Below are 24,076 nucleotides of genomic sequence, written 5' to 3' on the forward strand. Positions count from 1 at the left end.
CTCAGCGGGTGTACACCTCGTTTCTCATATTTTTCATAATATCCAAGATGGGAGAGGATGATAAGACTCCCAATATGCCAAGATGTGTACAGCCACCTGTGATATAGTTTCTAACATCCAAGTGGGGATAGGATGATATTACTGCCCATATCGCAGGAGTTGTAAAACTCCCTGGATATTTAGCCTACGATCCTGAGGGGAGAGGATGACATTACTTTCAATATCGAAGAAAGTGTACACCCCCTTGAGATACTACACCCAATACCCACGTTGGGTGACGATGACAATATGCCCAATATCGCAAGGGATGTACACAAACCCTGGGATATTGTTCCTTATATCTAGAGTGGGAGAAGACGCTATTACTCCCAATAACGCAGGGACTGTGGCTGTACACCCCTCCTGTGATATTATTCTTAATATCCTAGGCAAGAGAGGATGATACTACCCCCAATATCGCAGGGGGAGTACACCCACCCAGTGATGTTGTTCTTAATGTACTCCACCTCCCTCCACCAGGGATATCGTTTCTAATATCCAGAGGAAGAGAGGATAACATTATGCCCAATATTGCAGGGGAGTGTACACACCCTCTGTGATGTTTTTCCTAGTATCCAAAGGTAGAGACGATGATGTTACTGGCCATATTGCAGGGGGTGTACACCCTTCTGTGATATCGTTTTTGACATTCAATGGGGGAGAGGATAACATGAATCCCAATATCGCTGAAGGTGTACAGACCCCTGTGATGTAGTTCCTAATGTACAGGGGAAAGAGAAGAGTATTACTCTTAATATCGCAGGCGGTGTAACCACCCTGCCCCCTGTATGCTGTTCCTGATATGCAGCGGGGTGGAGGCTGATAGTACTCCCAATATCCCAGAAGGTGCACACACACCTGTGATATAGTTCCTAATATCCAGCGGGAAAGAGGCTGATTTTACTTTCGATATCGCAGTGGGTGTACACGGCCCCCAAACCTGGGGTATCGTTCCTAATATCCAGGCGGGAAGAAGATGACATGGATGACAATTTCGAAGGGGGTGGACAACTCTTCTGTGCTATAGTTTCTGATATCCAGGGGGTGAATGGATGTTATTACTCCCAATAAAGTAGGAACCGTACAGCCACCCTGGGATTTTGTCCTTAATAATCACAGAGGAGAGGTGATATTAATACCAACATTGCAAGGGGTGTACACCCCTCCTGTGATATTGTTTCTTATATCCAGGAAACGAGAAGATGGTAATATTACCAATATTGAAGAGACATACAACCCCCATGGGATATTGTTCTAAAGTTACAAAAGGAAAGAGGATGGGACTCCATCCAGTATAACAAGGGGTGTACACCACGCCTGTGATGTGAATCGTAAAACCTAGAAGAGAATGACATTGCTTCCAAAAACACACGGGGTGTACACCCACCCTGTGACATCGTTCCTGTCATCTAAAAGAAGAGATGATGATACTACTCCCACTACCGGAGAAGGTACACACCCCCCTGTGATATTGTTCCTCATAACTTGGGGGAGAGCATGATATTACTTCCAGTATGACAGTGGCTTGACACCCAGTCTGTGATATTGGTTCTGCACATCAACTCTGTGCCCCTCGTTTCCCGTGCGTTCTCTCCACACTTTTGGAACCTCGGGGGAGGCTTTGTCTTTGGTTACAGATGAAGAGACAAAGGGTCTGAGAGGTTAAGCAAGTTTGTTACTGGAAAGTGGTTCCGATCCAGACCCCAAGAGAGGTTTCTTGGATCTCACAGAAGAAAGAATTCGGGGCGAGTCCATAAAGTGAAAGCAAGTTTATTAGGAAAGAAAAGGAATAAAAGAATGGCTACTCTGGCCGGGCGCAGCGGCTCACTCCTGGAATCCTATAACTTTGGGATGCCGAGGCAGGTGGATCACCTGAGGTGAGAAGTTCGAGACCAGCCTGTTCCAACATGGCAAAACCCTGTCGCCACTAAAATACAAAAAATTAACTGGGCGTGGTGGCAGGTGCCTGTAATCCCAGCTACTAGGAAGGCTGAGGCAGGAGAATCGCTTGAACCCAGGAGGTGGAGGATTTAGTGAGCCAAGATCACACCACTGCATTCTAGTTCGGCCAACAGAGCAACACTCCATGTCAAAAAAAAAAAAAAAAAAAAAAAAAGAAAGAAAAGAAAAGAAAGAATGGCTTCTCCATAGGCAGAGTGTCCCGAAAGGCCGCTGGTTGCCCATTTTCATGATTATTTCTTGATCATACGCTAAACAAGGGTTGGACTATTCATGAGTGTTCGAGGAAAGGGGTGGGCAATTCCCAGAACTGAGAGTTTCTGCCCTCCCTTCTGAGACCACGTAGGGTAACCTCCAGATGTTGCCATGGCATCTTTAAACTGTCATGGCGCTGATGGGAGTGTCTTGTAGCAGCTAATGCATTATAATTAGCATATAATGAGCCGTGAGGACAATCAGAGGTCACTCTCGTGGCCATCTTGTGTTTGGTGGGCTTTGCCCGGTTTCTTTACTGCAACTTGCTTTATCAGCAAGGTCTTTATGACCTGTATCTTGTGCCGACCTCCTATCTCATCCTGTGACTAAGAATGCCTAGCCTCCTGGAAATGCGGCCCAGCAGGTCTCAGCCTCCCTTTACCCAGCCCCCATTCAAGATGGAGTCGCTCTGGTTCACCTGCCTCTGACAAATTGGCTTGGGTTGAGTGTTCCCTAGTGTTGGAGCTGTTCCTAGGAGTAAGAGGTATTTTCAGTAGGAAACAGGCCTCTGTTAGCCCGGGGACTGGCACTCTGCACCAGTATGTCGGCCTCATTTTAGTGGTGACAAAACTGGGGCTCAGAGACATCAACTCCCTCATCCCGAACCCCCAGACTGTCAGTGGTGGGCTGGGGTTTGAATGTGGGGATTGAAGACCCATCATCTCCTCTGGTCCCCCAGTCTCTGCTGCCCAAGAGGAACAGGATCCCAGGATCCAGGCCCCTCATGGCACCAGCCAGGGTGGGTGGAGATGGGGAGGCAGAGTTCCAAAGCCCCCCGGACTCTGAGGCAGGTCGGGGGCCGAGAGCAAGCCGAACCTGCGGACCCCACCCCGAGAAGAATGGCTGCAGGCCCGGCCCGGCGGGCAGGAGTTCTGTGTCCTGAGTCAACATGACGGCGCTTCCGGCTCCTCCAGCCAGGCCGTGCTGTCTTCACGTTTCCAATCATGCGGCCTCCTCTCCAATTCCCAAGCCCAACCCACAGAGACAGCGATCTGGGGTCTTCGTGAGGTTTGTCAGCAGCTCTGACCGGCTGCTTTCCACCAGCCCCGCGGCCGGTTCTGGAAAGCTCTCTGCTACCCCCTGGTGGGGAGGCTCGGGGCAGGGCTCTGGTTGCAAGCATGGGGTCCCAGAACCTCCTGGCTCTGTCACCTCTGCTGGGTGGAAAACCAACCCAGGACTGAAGCAGCAGATGGGTGCCTGATTCCTTATTATCAGAGCTCCGCCCAGTGGCAAGTCTCTCTCCGGGCCTCAGTTTCCCCTTCCATTCAACGAGGGGCTTGGGGGATAGCAAGGAGGGGTAACTGCTTAGTGAGGATGGGAGGTTTCTTCTGGGGAGATGAACACATTTTGAAACTAGATGGCGTGAGTGGTTGCACAGGACTGTGAATGCACAAATGCCAGCACATTAATCGCGTTGAAATAGTTAACTGCATGCGATGTGAAAGTCACCTCATTTAAAGTGTTTAAAAAAGGGGCCTGGGAGAGTGCAGTGTATGTGAGAATCACGTGGGACACCCGTCGTCTCTGAACCTCGGTTTTCTTGCCGTAAACTGGCAAAGAGACCGTGTGAGCTGTGTTCCCTGGGGCCAAGAGATTCCAAGAAGGAAATCCTGGGATTCCTGGGACTGGGATGAGGGCCGGGGGCCGGAAGGGGAGGGGCATGTAGGGACGGCTGGGGGGCAGCCCAGATAAGGCTTTCAATACTGGGTAGCAGCGTCTACACAGGCGGAGATCCCTGCATCTCACTTCTCGCAGGGCTGACCAGTGGCCAGAGGTGGGACCGGCCAGGCTCGGCCCAACCAAGTCTGGGAGCAGAGGACACTGAGTGACGGATCCCAGGGACTACCCTCACTGGCCTGTGGCTCTCCTGACACCACAAGAGAAGTCCAGGAGCTGACCTTGGGTCCTAATGGGGGACACCTTCCTGACTGCAGGCTGGCAGGGTGGTGTGGTGGTCAGTGTACTGGGCTCTGTGTCTCGGCCCCTACCTGCTGTGTGACGGTGGGCCAGACTCCTAACCTCTCTGTGCCTCTATTTCTTCAATGGCTAACAGAGACACTAGCAGCCCCCACATCCGATCACAGTGGTCTGAAGGTTAAAGGCAAGGGCGGCACGAGGCCTACAGCAAGAGCTCTGAGCAGGGAGCTGCCCAGGGAGTTCCACCACCATCTCCCCTCTGGCCGCCAAGAAAACTGAGGCTCATGGTGACCTGGCCCAGGTCTGTTGGACTCAGGGTCCTTCTCATCCCCACGATCAGAGGGCTGCCACCAGGGAAGGAGCTGGCCCCTAGACACAGCCCAGGAAGCACACAGGGAAGGATGCCATGGGAACTTCGGTATGTTATTGCAAAAAAACCCCACATTTATTGCTATTTGAACCCTGCTTTCATGCCTCCATTACCCAGAAAATGAGCCACGGGAGACACCAGGAGAGGCAGGAGATCAACCTCCTTGCACAAATCCCACTCCCTCGGATGCTGTCCTCAGCGAGGGTGACTGGGGGCCAACCAGCGGGCCCACCCGCAGAATGGCAGAGGAGGTAGGTTGACCCTGCGGACGCTGAGCTCTGTGGCGAAGGTCCTGGCCTTCTGGTAGAAGAAGAGCGACTTCTCGCGGTCCAGGAGGAAGTTGTGGGAGATGGTGGCCGGCCGCGTGTAGATCTTCAGCTGTGCCTTCTTGTTGCCCAGGTCCACGGCGGCTGCCAGTGCCAGCTGGTAGTACCCGGCTGCGTCAAACGGGTCCTGAAGGGGACAGGTCATGGTCAGCAAAAGGGGGACTTGGAGCCCGTCTTCCCAGAGGCCGTTCCTGTGTCCAGGTCATTCCACATGTCCAGCCAATGCTGGGTCACCCCATGAGCCCCGAAGCCTGTGACACTGCTGTGGTCTCAGCTGCAGGAGGTGGGGACGACCCTGACACCCCTGGAAGCCTTCCTGACTGTCCCTACACCCCACTCACCCCAAGCCTCCTGCCCCAGTGCCACCTTCTCTGCAGGCAGTGGCTGCTTTCCCCATGGGCTGAGGTCAGGGCAGATCCTGCCTGCTCTGAGAGTTCCATGCAGGACCCGTGGCTCTAAGCCACAGCAGGGGCACTGCGTTGAGTGACCCAGGCTCCCCTCTCGCCCGTGTCCATGCTGACCATTTCCAGGCCCTCCACAGGCCAGGCCAGGTACAAAACCATCTCTCAGGTGTCCTCTCTGGCAATGTTCCCTGAAATATTGACGGAGTGTGACTCCCCAGACATCCACTCCCATTTTCAATGCATCTTTGGCTCAAACTCACCATCCCTGGGTTGGGATGCCGTCTCCCAGACCTCCTCCTTGACCCTCCCATGCCCCACCCGGCTTCTCCCTAGGCACCTCCTCCACATCGGGGTCACCCAAGGGACCTCTCTAAGACCCATGCCTGGCCTGTCCCTCTTTACCATCTCAAGATGGCTCCCAGGGCCAACGACAAAGTCCAAGATCCAGCAGTCCATTCCCTCACTGTCCCGCCCCACACACGGAGCAGGGGCGTGAGAAGGCCCCGAGTCACCGCCACTGCTCATCCAATGGCCCCCGGCCCAGCCGAACACTGGACTCTGTGCTGGGTGCGTGGCTGAGCCTAACGTCCTTGCTCCCAGTCTGAGGGACCTGGGAGTGAACACTGACCACACAGGGTGGCCCGGGCTGTGGCAGAAGGGAGCCCAGGAGGCCCCAGACTCAGCGGGGGTGTGGAAGGGAAAGGCCTCCTGAAGGGGTGGGGGCTTCCCAACTAAACAGGAAGGAGCCAGCCAATGCATATGTCTCTGCGTGTGCCTGTGCGTGTTTGTGTGCCTGTGTGTGCATGTCCCTGTGTGCATGCCTGTGTGTGCGTGTGTCTGTGCCTGTGTGCATTTGCGTGTGCATTTCCATGTGCCTGTAGTGTGTGCAGCAGCTAGTGAGTGGAAGGCTGAGCCAGGACACACCTAATCCACCCTATTCCAGGGCTCACTCTCACATGTAGACTAAAGGGGACCCCATTTTAGAGGCAATTGGCAAAGATGTCCATTTACCCCTGCTTCTTTGCCAGCCTTCCAGGCTCCATCCAGCCTGGCTTTTTCTCTGACTCCTCTGGGCCCTGGGTCCAGAGCCTCCCATACAATGAGGAGGGTGTAGCCTTGGAAAGACAGCTGCCCTTGGGGAATTCCAACGGGGCCTCCCTGTGGGAAGCTGGCCTGTGCTGACAACATACTCACGATGAGGCCCACAGGGCTGTGCATGGGAAGGAGATGAAGGAGGGCTGTGCATGGGAAGGAGGGCTGTGCATGAAAAGGAGGACTGTGCATGGGAAGGGGGACTGTGCATGGGAAGGAGGTGAAGGAGGACTGTGCATGGAAAGGAGGACTGTGCATGGGAAGGGGGATTGTGCATGGGAAGGAGGTGAAAAAGGGCTGTGCATGGGAAGGAGGTGAAGGAGGACTGTGCATGAGAAGGAGGGCTGTGCATGGGAAGGGGGACTGTGCATGGGAAGGACTGTGCATGGGAAAGAGGGCTGTGCATGGGAAGGAGGACTGTGCATGGGAAGGAGGGCTGTGCATGGGAAGGACTGTGCATGGGAAGGAGGGCTGTGCATGGGAAGGAGGACTGTGCATGGGAAGGAGAGCTGTGCATGGGAAGGAGGACTGTGCATGGGAAAGAGGGCTGTGCATGGGAAGGAGGACTGTGCATGGGAAGGAGGACTGTGCATGGGAAGGAGGGCTGTGCATGGGAAGGAGGACTGTGCATGGGAAGGAGGGCTGTGCATGGGAAGGAGGACTGTGCATGGGAAGGAGGGCTGTGCAAGGGAAGGAGGACTGTGCATGGGAAGGAGGTGAAGGAGGACTGTGCATGGGAAGGAGGTGAAGGAGGGCTGTGCATGGGATGGAGGACTGTGCATGGGAAGGAGGTGAAGTAGGGCTGTGCATGGGAAGGAGGACTGTGCATGGGAAGGAGGACTGTGCATGGGAAGAAGGTGAAGGAGGCCTCTGCCCCTCGACCCCAACCGTGGACTTGGCCTCTCAGGTACTACTTGGCCCTTTCCTTTCTCCTGGACAGGTGCAGTGGGCGGCAGGCTTCACCAAGAGAGATAAAGGCCTCTTCTGGGAGGTCCGTCCCCCTGGGTCCCAGGCGAGCCCCCGAGCGGTGAGCAGCGTCCCTCTGGGCCTGACACCTGGCACCTCCATGTCTGGCTGGGACTTGGGAGGCCACAGGGACCACTTCTGACAATCAGGTGTCGCCAGCACTGAGCTGAGGCCTCCCGGGCAGCCCCAGACCTGTTGTGGGGGATACGGGGCAGGGTCTTAGGGCTGACCCAGCTCCTCATGTTGTCCGAAGGCCCCCAAGATCTCGGCCCCTGGACTGGAGTGCCCTGGCCCCTCAGCCCATAAGGAGCACTGACACGGTGCCAGTGCAATGCTGAGGAGAGGCGGTGTCTGCTGGGCAGAGGGGTGGACACACCCCAGGTCTGAGTCTGCCAGTCCCAGCTCTCCACCCCTGCAGGGCTGGGGCAGAGGGAGCACAGCCCCTCCCCTCGAGACACACCCGACCCAGCAAGGCCTCAGCCTGGTTGGCTGGGGCCTCGCCCCACTGCACCTGCCCTGAGCTGGGGTTTCCCTGTCTCTGAGCCCAATGGTAAGATACTGGTCCCACCCCACCCTTCCTGGGTGGTGTGAAGATTCAAGGTGTCTTGGGACTCCAGGAAGGAGTTGCTCAGTGCAGGCTGGCACCCTGGGCAGGCTTCCTAGAGGAGGTGCCAGGATTTGGGTTACATCTTGCAACGTGGATTCAATGTGAGGATGCTGCTGTCCTCTGAAATGTCCTTCTCCCAACCCTGTTTTCTTTGTTAAATGCAACTTGACATTTGACTGTCAAGACTCAGCTTTGGTGTCACCTCCTCCAGGAGGGCCCCCCTGACTACAATCCCCCTTCTTTACCCAGAGGCCACCATTGCCCACTCATGTGTCAGCCTCCCTGGCTGAGACTGAGTTCCTGAGGGTGGGGCCTGGCCATCTTGGGAACTGGGTTGTGTCTCCTAACCTTGCCGGCTCCTCCAGCCATGTGCAGAGTTCTAGGGAGGCCACTGGGCCATTCCTAAGGAAGGCTGGAACCCAGGCCTCTGGGGTCTGGGTGGAGATCTCATTCCGAGGGGGCCGGGAACACCCCAAGCCCTGCCCCTCCCCACCCACCTTCAGGTCGTAGAAGATGATGCCACCGAGCACCAGGTACACCTTCACGTAGTACAGGGTCTCCTCGTCGAACTCCAGCGGCGAGTTGCAGAGGTACAGGGCCTTGAGGTAGAAGTGCTCCGCCAGCTTGCCTTGGCCCAGCCAATGGTGCAGGGCGGCCGGCCGGTGGTAGGCCACGTGCTCGTTTAGCCGGTCCCCTGGGGTGCAGGCCAAAGGGACAGGTGTGAGGACATGGCTCCTTGGGGCAGGGAGGGCACAGGCCCCTCAGGAGCAGGTATGCAGACCCCGGGCAGCACACCTGGCTTGCCTCTAGGCACCTGTGGTCACCTGGGCAGCTATGGCCAGTCCCTTCCAGGTTCCCAGACTCACTTTCCCATCTGCAAAGCAGAACTAATAAGGCCTGCCCCTGTCTACTGTGAGGCTTTGGCAAAGTCGGACTTGGATGGCCCAGCTCTGTGTCTACACATAGCCACCTGCCTTTGCTCACTGCTTTTAACCAGGGGAGCCCAAAAGCCATGCAGTTCAGGTGCTCCCGGGCACCCCAGCTCCAGGCAACCCACAGACGTGACATCTGACTCCTGCTGGGTGTGTCACGATCAGAGCCCCCTACCTTGGGGAGTCAGCTGCACACCTACTGTGTACTGCGCCACGGGGCACAAGGCGCTGGGGCATGTGGCCTGCCTAGGGTTCCCTGTCTCTGGAGAGGGACAGACGACCCTGGCACAGCACCAGGGGATGCCTGGTCTTAAGGGGCAGACTGCTGGAAGGGGAACTGGGATTTTATCAGCCAGAGAGCCGTGTGGTTGATGAGGGTGGGAAGGGCACAAGAGAAAGGGAATGTGCCACTCAGCCTGGCACATACAGGGACCAACGAGATGCCTGCCATGTCTGGAAGGCAGAGGGCACACTGGGCGGCCCTTGTGGTCAGCAGTGGAAACAGGCAGAGGAAGCAGAACTCAGTCAGGCAGGGAGCTCTGCACTGTGTGAGAGACCTCGGGTTGTTCCTCACAGCCGGACGGGGAAGCCAGGTGGGCAGATCTGCCTGCCTGGACAGGAGCCCAGGAAAATCCAGCAGCTGTTTCAGCTCCTGGCCTGCAGACCTGGAGGCTGGACACTGGCAAAGTGTGGGTCCTGGCAGGGCAGGGGCTGAGGGGACTTACCCAGAGTGATGCTGAGTGCTAGGGCCATGTAGGCAAACTCCATGCCCTCCTAGGGCTTTTCTAGTGTGTCCAGCAGTGCCACCAGCTTGTTGCACAGCTGTAGCTGCAGCTCCACCTTGCGGTTGCCCGTAGTCACTGCCAGGGGCAGGGCCCGGTCCTACCACACAGGCAGGTGGGGTCAGGTTTCCCGCAGCACCCACCTTGACCAGCGCCCTCCTCAGAGCTCAAACATGTGCTTGGAACTTCCCAGGCCCCAGCTACCCCTGCATCTCGACACAGTTCTGTGCTCTGGGATAACACACAGTTCAGACACCCAAGTTGGGGGCTGAAGAGTCACCTGAGGCCCATCCAGCTACACCTGAGAGCCTCAGACCAGCCTCTCCCACCTGGGCACCGTGGGTCTGACTGGGGGGAGCCAGCACTCCTCTCTGCTCTAAAAATGCCACATTGATCTGTGCCCAGGGCTGAGCCACACCGTGACCTCAGAGGAAGGGAGAAGCCGTCCCACTTCGGGGTACATGCAGACCTGGGCCTCCCACTGATATGCTGTGTGTCCTTTGACATATCCCTGTGCCTCTCTGAGCCTCAGTTTCCTCATCTGGAAGATGGGGACAAGACTTCCCACTCATGGTTGCTTGAGGACATCAGGTACAAGGATACAGCCATTGTCACGGCCAGGACCCGAGCGTTTGTCCCGGACAGGGGCATGGTCAATATCATTCCTGGTGAGACCACTTGGAAACTCATCATGTGCATGGGTGGCCCTGCCTCCAGGTGTGAGGCCACTAGCCTGCCACACCTGTGCCTCAGCCCTCCGGGTGCCCCACTGAGGCCCACCCACATCAGCCCACAGGCCAGCTCACCCGGTAGAAGGACACGCCTTCCTCCCGCTCCTAGGCCCCATTGAAGAAGATGTCTCCAGCTGCCTCAAACAGCTCCAGCCCCAGGTTTGGGTCACCTGTGTACAGGTCCACATTCTGTGCCACCTGAAAGGACACAGAAGTTCCCTCAAAACCCACACCTAGCGAGGTGGCTACGCGCACCTTTGCCAGGCTCCTTCCTCTCACACACTACAGGTACACCTGAGCATTTTTCAGACCCTGTGCATGAGGGCTGCCCCCACCACTGGCATGAGGACAATGAACTGATGCACCTGAGTGCTGGGAGGTGACTGAGCAGCTGCAGCCCAGGACCCTGACACCTGTGAATCCTACCAACAGCACTAGCCCTAGCCCACTACCCCTGCACTCAAACCAGTCTCCGTGGCCCCCAGATTGCTGGGAGCCCAGTCCCTGGCTCCTTTATGCGTTGCTACATCCCTGCCACATCAGCAGTGTTTGTGGGTGGGCCTGGTCCCCTCTTGGCCATGAGCTCTTGTTCCCTCTCCTCAGCTCAAGGAGGTATATAGCAGGTGCTCAATAATGAAAGCTTCACCAGGCTCGTGGGCTTCACAATTTGTACCAGATCACACTGTGTTTCGGAAAGCCTCTGAAAACAGCCACTATGATAGATTCATTTTGTAAGATGTGCCACGTGTCGCTTGGAGCAAGTTCTTCTGTGTGTTAACTGAGTGGTCACATTATTTGAGCATGTGCTGTATACCAGCAGGTGCTGTGCACCGTGAGGGGCCGCGCCTCTGCCCTCAGGGAGAAGATGTTGGCCACTGGGGGAGGATGTGAGGGAACCAGTTGGAGGGAGGGAAAAGGCACACAACAGGTGCTCAGCAGTGGCTTAGGAATGAGTGGATGGATGGATGAATGAATGAGGAGAGGTAGACACATGGATGGATGGATGGGTGTGTGGATAGATTGATGGATGGATGGATGGATGGATGGATGGATAGATGGGTGGAATGATGTGTGTATATCTGTATGTATGTATGGGTGGGTAGATAATGTATGGATGGGTGGAGGGTAGATGATGTATGTACATGTGGATGGATAGATGGTGGATAGACGAATGTATGGATAAACAAATAGACAGATAGATGAATGGAGGGATGCATTAATAGGTAGATTGGTGGGTGGGTGGATGGATGAACGATGGATGGATGGATGGACGAACGGTGAATGGATGGATGGGAGGAAGGATGGATGATGGAAGGATGGATGGATGGAAGGATGGATGAATGGATGGGTGGATGGATGATGGATGGATGGAAGGATGAACAGGTGAATGGATGGATGATGGAAGGATGAATGGACAGATGGATGGAACAACAGATGAATGGATGGATAGACGGGTGAATGGATAAATAAAAGGATGGATGAATGATGGATGGATGAAGGGACGAATGGATGAATGGACAGATGGATGGATGATGGATGGATGGACGGTGGATGGATGGATGGATGATGGATGAATGGAAGGATGAACAGATGAATGGATGGATGATGGAAGGATGGATGGATGAATGGATAGATGGATGAATGATGGATAGATGGAAGGATGAACAGGAGGTGAGTAGATGGTTGATGGAAGGATGGATGGATGATGGATGGATATATGGATGAATGGATATATGCACGAATGGATAAATGGATGAATGGATAAATGGATGGATGGATGAATGATGGATGGATGAATGGTGGATGGATGAATGGTGGATGGATGAATGGTGGATGGATGGAAGGATGAACAGGTGGATGGATGGAAGGATGGAAAGATGAACAGGTGAATGGATGGTTGATGGAAGGATGAATGGATGGATGGATGGACAGATGAATGGATGGACAGATGGGTGAATGGATGGATGATAAATGGATGAAGGATGGATGATAAAAGGATGGATGGATGATGGTTGGATGATGGATGGATGGAAGGATGAATAGATGAATGGATGGATGATGGAAAGATGGATGGTGGAAGGATGGATGGATGAATGAATGGATAAATGGATGGATGGAAGGATGGACAGGAGGTGAGTGGATGGATGATGGAAGGATGGATGGATGAATGGACGAACAGATGGATGGATGGTGGCTGAATGAATGGATGATAAAGGAATGAATGAATGATGGATGGACGAATGGATGGATGGATGGATGGATGGATGGATAGATGGATAGATGATGGATGGATGAATGGAAGGATGAACAGATGAATGGAAGGATGAACAGGTGAATGGATGGATGATAGAAGGATGGAGGGATGGATGGATGGAAGGATGAGCAGGCAAGTGGATGAATGATGGAAGGATGGATGGATGATGGATGGATGGACGATGCATGGATGGAAGAATGAAGAGGTGAATGGATGATGGATGGATGGACAATGCATGGATGGAAGAATGAACAGGTGAATGGATGATGGAAGGATGGAAGGATGGAAGAATGGATGGAGGGATGGATGAACAGGTGAATGGATGGATGGATGATAAAAGGATGGATGATGAATGGAAGGATGGATGGACAGGTGAATGGATGGATCATGGATGGATGGAAGATGGTTGGATGGATAATGGAAAGATGGATGGAAGGATGGATGGACGGAAGGCTGGATGGATGGAAGGATGGATGGATGGATGAAGAGGTGAATGGATGGACGAAGAGGTGAACAGAAGAATGATGGATGGATGGATGGATGGATGGATAGAATGATGAACAGTTGGATGGATGATGGAAAGATAGATGGAAGGATGGATGGATGGACAAACAGGTGAATGGATGGACAGGTGAATGAATGGATGATAAAAGGATGGATGGATGATGGATGGATGGATGATAGATGGATGGATGGACAGATGGATGGATGATGGATGGATGGATGGATGGATGCGTGGAAAGACGAATAGGTGAATGGATGATGGAAGGATGGATGGATGGATGCATGATTGGATGGATGGATGGAAGGACCCACAGGTGTATGGGAAGATGATGGAAGAATGGATGGGTGGATGGAGGATGGATTGATGGATAGAAGGATGAGCAGGTAAACAGATAGATGATGGAAGGATGAATGGATGGGTGGATGGACAGGTGAATGGATGGATAGACGGGTGAATAGATGGATGATAAAAGGATGGATGAATGAAGGATGGATGGATGATGGACGGATGGACAGATGGATGGATGGATGGATGGATGGAAGGATGAACAGGTAAATAGATGATGGGAGGATGAATGGATGGGTGGATGGACAGAGAGTGAACAGCACAGGGGTCCTCCTGCATCCCTTGCCACTCACCTGGATGTACAGGTCCACCAGCTCGCTCTGCCACAGGAGGTAATAGATCCTCCCTGCTTGCAGCCAGGCATGCGCCTCCTTCTCTTTCTTCTGGAGGTCAATGAAAATCCCCAGACTTCGTTTGGTGTAGTCCAGAGAGGATCTGTAGGCCCTGGAATCAGACACAGGTGTCAGAACAAGGGCTCTCATCCTCCTGGAACCAGTCTGCCTCCTCCCGTGGGTCTGGTGACAGATGAATCTGGAATGTGCAGACTGGGAACGGCCCTCTTGTGTGTGCAGTGTTCTGCCCTTCCCAGGCTGCTGGGAGGGCCAGGGTGAACACACATGGCATGGAAAAGATGAACGACATCCATCTGAGGGAATCGAGCATCATGATGCCCTGTGGCAGGAGGGGTGTGCTAGTCCATCTTCCCTGCCTCCCAGACATGGCCTGTGTCTTCTCCAGACGCACCAGGAGCCGTTAGTGTTCAGAGGCTATCTAGGCCGATGGTTCTCAATGTGGGCAGGCATCATAGTCACTCAGAGGCCTGTCCTTATAGCTTGCTGGTCCTGCCCCCAGAGCTTCCGGCTCCACAGGCCTGGGGCAGGCCCTAGAACTCCCACTTGCCGCAAGCTCCTAGGTGACATGGATGCTGCTCTACTTGTCCAGGAACTATACATGGCTCTAGCACACTGGCCCATTTTCCTTCTGTGAACCTGAGGCCAAGACTGTAGCCAGTCTTCCAGGTCCCCATGGAATCTGGCTTCTTCCCTGTTCTCTCAGTAAGTCCAACACTCGAAGGGGTGTGACTGCATCAATGTCACCAGGCCCTGTGGGTGGGGTGGCCAGGGCCATGGTTACCCCACCAGGTCAGGATGCTTGGGAGAAGCTGAGTAGGCCACATATGGGACGTGAGACCTTGAAACCCTGCCCCAGGGAAGCAGGTGACACACTGGCTCTGTCTTTTGTGGGAGAGAAGCCACAGGTGGCTGCTGTGGTCACATTTAAGAGGACAGATGATGGCCAGGAATGAAGATTCGGGGCAGGCAGAGGTCAGATGACAAAAGCCACCATAGTAGGAAGAACAGCCCAGAGTGCACCTACTGCCTCTGCTGGGGTTGAGGTGACCTTTGACCCAACAAGGGAGGCTCAAGCTGGGACTCACAGGCCAGCAACAGCCCTGGGACGACCCCAGGCCCGCCAGCTCAAAGCATCTGATGCCAAGGAACCAAATGATGAAAAGGAGAGGGGCTGCTGGCGCCCTGGGCCAGCTTCCCTGTGACCCCCTCCCTGCCCTGCCCGCCTCCACCTCTACCACTGCAAAGCCAGCCCTTACCACTTTGTGCCCAGGGACAGGTAGAGCTGACTGATGGTCTCCAGGAGCTGCCCCTCCAGCACCTTGTCGGCCACCTTGAGGGCCAGGGAGAGCTGGAGATCGTGGTAGATGACACACTGGGCCTCGCTGGGCATGACGGCGCTGTAGGAGTAGCACAGCCACTGGATGGCCCGCAGCTGGCCTGGGCAGAAGACAAAATGGAAGACGTTAGTCTCCCAGCATCGAAGCAAGGCTGGCTGGGCTCGGAGGCCCCTGCTTGCCTCTTTCACACCTCTGTGAGCCTGGGCCCCATAGGCAGGGAGACTGAGCGCAGATAGGCCATGCACCTGTGCCAGGGCAGACGCCGAGCACACCGTGACATGGGCACACCTTGGTGCAGATGCTCATGGTACAGGCCGGCCTTCTTTACAACTCCCAGGGCCGAGGTCCTGGCCAGGCTCAGCCCCTGCACCAGGCCATCTATTTCTGCTTCACAAAGCCCCTGTGGCCAGGACCAGGGCCGCCTTCAGCCTGAGCTGATGAGGCCAGGGGCACAAGTAGCCCCTGTCGCAGATGGAACCCTGAGAGCAAAGCCAAGCGTCATGTCTGCCACACATGGCATCATGTTGGGGGAATGGGGTTCAAAGCCGGCCCCTGGCATTCCTAGACATGCTTCTCTCATGCAACCAGGCTCCCAAGTCAGAGGCTCACTGGCCTCTCCCAAAGCCAGGGCGCTGGGAACGGTGGGAAGCTTCTGATTTTCTACTGTCAGAAACATTCCGGAGATTAACACAGGAAACCAGGTACGCCGAATGGACATCTGTCACATACGCCACCCAACAACAGCCAACACAGTCCTCCCAACACAGTCCTCTCGAGCACCCTCTCGAGCACCCTCTCGAGCACCCATGGGACATTCCCCATGACAGACCATGTGCCAGGCCACAAAACGAGCCTCAGTGAATGGAGAAGGACTGAGACCAAAGCAGAGGTGTTCTTCAGCTGTACTGGCACGAAACTGGAAATCGACAGTGAAGGAAATGTGGGAAATTCAAAAATATGCGGAAATTACACACTCCTAAACAACCAGTGAGTCAAAGAGACCATCAGGGAAACTGAAAACTAATTTGAGAAGAATGCAAACAAATGCACAGCCCGGGCCAGCGCGGTGGCTCACGCCTCTCATCCCAGCACTGTGGGAGGCCGAGGCAGGAGGATCGCTTGAGTCCAGGAGTTTGAGATCAGCCTGGGAAACATGGTGAAATGCTGTCTCTATTAAAAAAAAAAAAAAAAAAATTAGCCGGGTGGGGTGGTGCACATCTGTAATTCCAGCTACTCGGGAGGCTGAGGCATGAGAGTGGCTTGGAAACTGGGTAGAAGTTGCAGTGAGCCAAGATTGCACCACTGCACCCCAGCCTGGGCAATAGAGCAAAACTCTGTCTTAAAAAAAAAAAAAAAATTACAGTGTATCAAAAATTCCAAGATGCAGCTAAAGCAGTGCTGAAAGGGAAATTTATAACTGTAAATGTCTACATTCAAAGAAAGAAGAAAAATCTCAAATCAAAAACCTAACCTTCCACCGTGAGAAAAAGAACTAAACCCAAAGTAAATAAAAGGAAGAAAATAATAAACGTGAGAGTGGAAATGGGAAGTAAAAATACAGAGAATGGAATAACAAAAGAGATAATCAACAGAACCAAAAGTGGATTTTTTGAAAATAATAACAAAATTGACAAATCTTTCACCAGACTGACCAAGAAAACAAAGATGGGGCACAAATGACTAAAATCAGAGACTGAGCACCATGGCTCATGCCTGTCATCCCAGCACTTTGTGAGGCCGAGGGGTAAGGATCGCTGAGGCCAGCATTCAAGACCAGCCTGGGGAAACATGATGAGACCTCATCTCTAATAAAAATAAATAAATAAACAATTACAAACCCAAGTTTCTAAAATCAGAATGAAAGAGGAAACATTATTGCCAATCTGACAGAAATAAAAAGAATCCATGAAAACACTACGAACAATTTTACACCAAGAAACCAGACCATCTAGACACAACAACCAAACTCCTAGAAGGACACAAACTACCGAAAGTGACTCAAAAATGACCCCAAGGAAGCATGTGGGGTACCAGCCCCGCCCTCGGTCTCCTCGACCGTTCAGCGCAGGGTGGGGAGACAGGGAAGCATGATCCCCGTTCCCTGGCCTGCATTTCCAAGTCTGAATCCCCCAGCACCCCGGGGAGGGCCTCGTAGGAGGAGGTACCACAGGCTATTGTGCCAGGAGCCACCGGAGGCTGCAGTGGGGGCTGGGGCGCTGGGTTCCTGGAGGGTCTCCTTCCAGTCAGAGAATGCCCCTGGGGAAGAAGCCTGGGTCTGAACCCCCTAACCCTCCTTGGGCAGATGTGTGGGACCGGGGCCCCTTCACACGGTCCTTTCCAAAATCTCATCCCTCCTAGGGCCAGGAGTGGGTGCCAGGCCTGTGCTGGGAAATGGGCAGGTTTGGTCACAGCCCCTGGGGCTCTGGTCCAGGTCATAGGAGGCACCTCTGAGTGGTCTCACTATGCCATGACAAAGCGCTGCAAGACAGAGGGGATCCACAACAGTATCCCTTGTCTCAGCCATTTCCCTGGACTCAACTTCCTCATCTATCCTCTGCGGCCTAGATTTCGGACACCCTGCCCACCTACTGTCTGTTCACTGCTCAGTCTGCAGTGACTGTTCGATAGCACTCCATGGCTCCCCAGTGCTCTTGGGGAAAAGGCCAAGCCACAGCCTGAGGCCCCAGGCCCTGCTTAGCTCTCCAGAAGAGCTTCTCACCATCCAGCACCCAACCCACCCACTCCCAACTCTGCACCTCCCTGCAGAAGCCCTGCTCACTCACCCCTGCTCACACCCCACTCATCCCCGCTCCCACTCCCGCTCACTCACCCCCACTCACTCATCCCCACTCACACCCCACTCATCCCCGCTCCCACTCACTCACACCCACTCACTCACCCCCACTCACACCCCATTCATCCCTGCTCACACTCCCGCTCACTCACCCCCACTCACTCACCCCCGCTCACACCCCACTCATCCCCGCTCACACTCCCGCTCACCCCCACTCACTCACCGCTGCTCACACCGCACTCATCCCCGCTCACACTCCCGCTCACTTACCCCCACTCACTCACCCCCGCTGACACCCCACTCATCCCTGCTCACACTCATGCTCACTCATTCCCATCACACCTCCGCTCACTCACCCCCACTCACACCCCACTCATCCCCGCTCACTCACCCCCACTCGCTCACCCCTGGGCCTTCACACAGGCTACACCACCAGCCCCTCCCCCACCACCAGTCCCTCATCCACCACCTATTACTTGACTAAATCCTCTCAACTCTCTGGTCCTTGACTAAAGAGGCTTCCCTAACCCAGGGCCAAGTGCTGCCCCGCCATCACGCCACTCACCCTTTTGTAGCTTCTGTGGCCTGAAGCTCACATTCCTAGGCTCAGTCTCTGCCACCCGAGGACCCCACAAGCCCCATTTGTGGGTGGGGCCTGGCACACTCTGCACAACCAGCTGCTTTTGCATGAACTGCTCTGCAGCTTTGGGCAATCACCCGCCCCTGTGTCCTCTGTCAAGTAGGATGACAGGTGCGCAGGCTGCCAACACACCAAGCAGATAACACAGGCAAAAGAACTGGTGTTCAGGGCCTGGCTCATGGAGGGGCCCCAAGTCCCATCACAGCAGAGCCTGCCTTGATCCCAGGGTTATGTCTAGGAATTCCCAGCATGTAGGAATTTGAGTGCTCAAGGCAGGATGGTCCCTGGGCAAACCAGGAAGAACTGGCTGCCTCAGTAGGGCACAGAGGGCCTGGCCCTGCATGGGAACCGCCTGTCTCCAGGGCACTTGCCAACATCTGCTGCTGCCCATGACTCAGCACTTTCGATGGTGGAAAATCCAACACTTGTTTCTGAATCACAAACCCCAGGTGTGCCCTGACCCGAGTGGCCCCAGAAGGCGCACAGGAGGAACTGGGGCACTCACTCTCCACATGGTCCATCTCCACGGCGATCAGAAGGGCCCACTCATAGTAGCCCTTGCCCTGCTGGGCCGGGCCCTGACGGGTGCAGAGGAGGCCCAGCTACAGGAGCACGTGGGCGAAGTCCCGGCCACACTCCCTGCAGGGCAGCCTCGAGAACAGCCGCACGGCCCCCAGGAGGTAGTGCTGGGCCAGACTGCTGGCACTCGCGTGCAGGCACAGGGTTCCGAAGTTGGCCAGCACCACTGCTTGGTTCCTCCGCTGGCCCAGGTCCCACGCCGCCCGTAGGGCGCAGTAGTAGCCCTCAGCTGCCTGCCTCGTCCGGCCTGTCCTCTTCAGAGCCACGGCCACCATGTTGGCAATCACACCCTCCTGGTCCTCGCTGGCCACCACTGCATCCTGGACAGACTGCAGGATGTTCATGGCCACCGGGCTCTGTCCATGAAGCACGTGCAGCCAGGCCAGGGCCACCAGGCAGTCCAGGATGGCACGAACTCTGGCAACAGCACTGGCTTCCACCGCCTGTGTCATGAAGGTGATGGCTGGGCCGTGGTAGCCACGGTGGCTGTACAGTTGGGCCAGGCTGGCTTGGAGAAGGCCGCGCAGCGCCTGGCCTGTGCCCGGGGTTAGGGAGGCCAGTGCTCGCCTGTGGTAGTGGGAAGTCTGGTTGTGGAGGCTGTGGGGCTGGAGGGCGTTCTGGAGCACCAGGTTCACGCTTCTCAGCAAGCCGGCCAGCGAGTCCTGTGTCCTCAATGAGGCCACCTTGACACAGCTCAACACCAGGTGGGGCAGACACTTGCGGCCAGGAGTAGGAGCCAGGAGTAGATGTCATCCAGGAGTAGGGAGCAGTCTGAGAGCCACGCAGCCTCTGGGGCTCCCGAGTTCCTGTGCAAAAGCAGCAGCCGCTCCAGGAAGGGCAGGACCACCTCGGGCTGCTTGAGGTGCACATGGTGCCTGGCCAGCAGGAAGCAGGCCCGGGCCTCAGCCTGCAGGCTCTGGCCACCCACCGCCTGCTGCAGCACCAGCTACAGGAGCTCTCCCTCCACCTCCGTGCTGCAGATGTGGCCAGGCGTCCCCAGGAGCAGGGCCATGGCTTTGGGAACCACCTGTGTAAACTTCTCTCGTTCTGCTTCCGGTAAATGCTGGCCAGGTTGGTGTACACAGCCACCACCAGGAATAGGTCCCCAAAGCTGCCCTCCAGGGCCCCAAGTGCTTCCTCAAAGTACACCCGGGCCTGGGACAGCTTGAGCCTCCTTCTGCACAGCCGCCCCAGAAGGAAGCAGAGCCTGGCCAGGGCCATGAGGAGGCCAGCTTTCTTGGCCACGCCTCAGGCCTATGCCAGGCACCCAGTCAGCTCCTCCTCGTCGCTAAAGCTGCAGAACATGCCGCTCAGCCATGGCAGTGCCACATCGTACAGGCCACAGAAGCTGGCCTTGTACCCGGGGGCGTTCAGGAACAGCAGCAGTGAGCTCAGGGCCTCTGGGTCCTCCCAGTGGTCCTCAGCTTCCAAGAAGAAGGAGGGCTCCTCAGGCTCCTGCAAGCTCACGTTGCTGGATGCTGCACAGAGACCCCAGGACGCTGCCTCCTGGGGGCAGCCTGGACAGGTCTTGCATTGTTCCAGAACATTCTTCACCTTTGGCAGGGTCTCCTGTGGCTCCAGGCCCAGGCAAGGTGGAGGTATTCCTGCAAGTCACACACACACACACAAAAATGTAACTTTTGTCAGTGTATTGGGCCCCCCGGTGAGGTACAGGAATCCATGAAATCCTCAACAGCCAATCAGAGCTATTGATCAGCTCAAAAGCTGCTATGCAAAATTCATAAAGCCACCGACGGCACAGGACAGGGGTGTTGTACCCATGTACCCAGCTCCGTGCAGGGAAACGGATCATCCCTGCAGGAAGGACGGGAAATCTTCCAGGTCCCTGTGGCCACCTTCACCTTGGATGGTCTGAAAACCTGAAGCCCACAGTTCCTAAAGGGTTAACAAAGGCCAGCCTGCTCCAGCAGCCCACTGATGCCTGCTGGCTTTGGTGGGTTCCTAGCCAAAGCCCCCTCCCAGAGGTGAGCAAACAAGCGCATTTCCTGTTGGAAAATCTGGGATGAAAGGAGGCATTACTGGGAAGGAAAAAACCTAGATTTAAACAGACTCTCTGTTTCAAGCTCACATGCAAAAAATATTTTCAATACAAACTGTCTCCTTATTCATCTGTAAAATCTTGGAATTAAAAAAAAATAAATATGATTTAGAGGCAAATGTCTCACTTGACTACACTAGATTAGCTAAGAATTCTCCCCCAACCGGCAGAGGCACACAGCCCCTCCCAGCCACTACTCTGACCTCCGGGGCAGCTGGAGAGCCACGTGCCTTTGCTCCAGGGACTTTGGCAGAGGGTGCAACCACCGCCTCCTCGAGGCAAACCTACAACAGCCTTCCCTTCCCCACTGGCTCCCCTCAGGAAGGAGCAGACCCTTCAGGGACCTCAGTTGAGGCCCCTGCCACCTAAGGCTCTGAATTCTGCTACCCACTGAGGGCAGTGTGGCCTCCCATCTCTGAGGCAGAGCACAGGGTGAACTGCAGCTTCTCCAGGTCATGAAAAAGGAACCCACAGCTACATGTGGGCCCCAGCAATGGAAAGGATGCCCCGCCTCGGTCAGGGACCAGGCGGGGGTCAACATGTTCATTGGAAGAAGTGTGGGACCCCACGGCCTCCAGTGTCAGAGTAGACGGGAGGTTCAGGCCCACCTCAGGCGACGTCCCCCAAGCCCCCAGCCCACACCACAGAGGAGTGACAGCCGCATCCAATGCCCACCGGACTCAGCTCTGTCCCCTCCCCCGGTGTTACTCCAAGGCCCAGCTCATAACCAGAGGAAGCCTGAGCCACGGGCAAAACCCACCTTGTTCCTGCGGCTGCTCAGTCTCAGCTTCCTCTATTGAGTCTGGAAAGGGAGAAAAGAGAAGCAATGAACACCCCCAGCCAGCACCTCTGGTGCCATGTCAGGTTGAGCTGGTGTCGGTGTTGCAGGGTGACCGCACTGCAGGGTACAAGGATTGAAAGTCATATCATCCTCTTCCCTCCTGGATCATGGGAACAACATCAGTGGGGGTTGTACACTTTCTGCGATATTGGGAGTAACATCGTCTTCTGTGCCTTGGAATATTAAGGACAATATAATGGGAGGGGGCATGTACATCTTCTGCAATATTGGAATAATATTATCCCCTCTCCCCCTGCATACTAGGAAAGATATCACAGAGTGGGTGTTCATCTCCTGCGATATGGGGATTAAAACCATCTTCTCCCCTTCCGGATATCAGGAAGAGTATCACACGGGGGTGTACAGTGTCTGCGATACTGGGAGTAATATCAACCTCTCAGCCTTGGAATATTAAGAAGAATATCACAGGGTGGATGTACACTCCCTGCCATATTGGGAGTAATATCAGCCTCTCCTCTCCATGGATATTAGGAACAATATCCCAGGCTGGGTGTGCGCTTCCTGCTCTATGGGGAGTCATATCATCCTCTCCCTTCCAGGATATTAATAACAATATCACAGGGCGGGTGAACACAGCCTGCGATACTGGAATTATTATCATCCTCTCCCCCTCCAGATACTAGGAACCATATCACAGAAGAGCTGTACCTTCCCTGGGATATTGGGAGTAATATCATATGCTTCTTCTGTGAATATTAGGAGCAATATCACCGGGTGGCTGTCCATTCATTGCTATGTTGGGAGTCATGTCATACTCTATCACTCTGGATATTAGGATCAGTGTCACAGGGTGAGTGTACATCTACTGCGATATTAAAACTAAAGTCATGCTCTCTGTCCCTGGATATTAGGAACAACATCACAGGTAGGTGTACACCCTCTACCGTATTAGGAGCAATAATATGATTCATTACTAAACATCAATGATCGATTTTAATAATTATCAGGCTGGTCTAGAACTCTTGATCTCAGGTGATCTGCCCACCTCAGCTTCCCAAAGTGCTGGAATTACAGGCGTGAGGCACCGTGCCCAGCCAACACTTCTCGACATCCCTTTTTGGACCTCAAATTTAGCATGCCAAAAACACACTTTTGATTCCCCCTGCTATAACCCACTCCTCCCATAGTCTTCCCGATTCCAATAACAGCATCTCTAGTCTTCCGGTTACTCAGGCCAAAATCCTTGACATCATCCTTAAAACTTCTTTTTCTCTCTCTTGTCATCCAACCCATTTAAACTCTCCTTTCAAAATATATGCCAGACCTTAACACTTCCCACCTTCCTCATCATTTCCAACCAGGTCCAGCCCTCATCATAGCGCTCTGGGTTACTGCAAAAGCCTCCAATCGCCAGGCACAGTGGCTCACGCCTGTAATCCCAGCACTTTGGTAGGCCAAGGCAGGTGGATCATCAGAGGTCAGAAGCTCAAGACCAGCCTGACCAACATGGTGAAACCCCTCTACTAAAAATACAAAAAAATTAGCCAAGCATGGTGGTGGACGCCTGTAATCCCAGCTATCCAGGAGACTGAAGCAGGAGAATCATTTGAACTCAGAAGATAGAGGTTACAGTGAGCCGAGATCGTGCCATTGCACTCCAGCTTGGGTGACAAGAGCAAAACTCCATCTCAGGAGGTGAAAAAAAAAAAAGCCTCCCAACCCACCTCTCTCCTTCCGCCTTTCACCCTGCCCTGCATTCTACCTTCCTCTCTCAAACATTTCAGAAAGGAAAAAATTATATCCACAGAGAGAGAAAGTACAAATGGGGTGAAATGTTTGGGGAATCTGAGGGAAGAGTATATGGGAATTCTCTGTACTATTTTTGCAACTTTTCCGTAAGTCTGGATTATTTCGAATTCAAGAGTTAAACAAAGAAAAAAAAACACTATCTCCCTTTGTGAATCCTTCCTGTCTTTCCCCTGGCAACTTAAGGATGCTCTCAACTAACACATCTATTTTTTCATGAAC

General features: G+C 54.3%; 1 pseudogene; it reads right to left on the minus strand.

The window, feature by feature from the left end:
- Positions 1 to 3,396: 3,396 nt before the first annotated feature.
- Positions 3,397 to 24,076, minus strand: part of LOC119623687 (SH3 domain and tetratricopeptide repeat-containing protein 1-like) — a 30,474-nt pseudogene continuing 9,794 nt past the window's right edge.

This window comes from Chlorocebus sabaeus, chromosome 12 (genome assembly GCF_047675955.1).
Source record: "Chlorocebus sabaeus isolate Y175 chromosome 12, mChlSab1.0.hap1, whole genome shotgun sequence".
Lineage (NCBI taxonomy): Eukaryota > Metazoa > Chordata > Mammalia > Primates > Cercopithecidae > Chlorocebus > Chlorocebus sabaeus.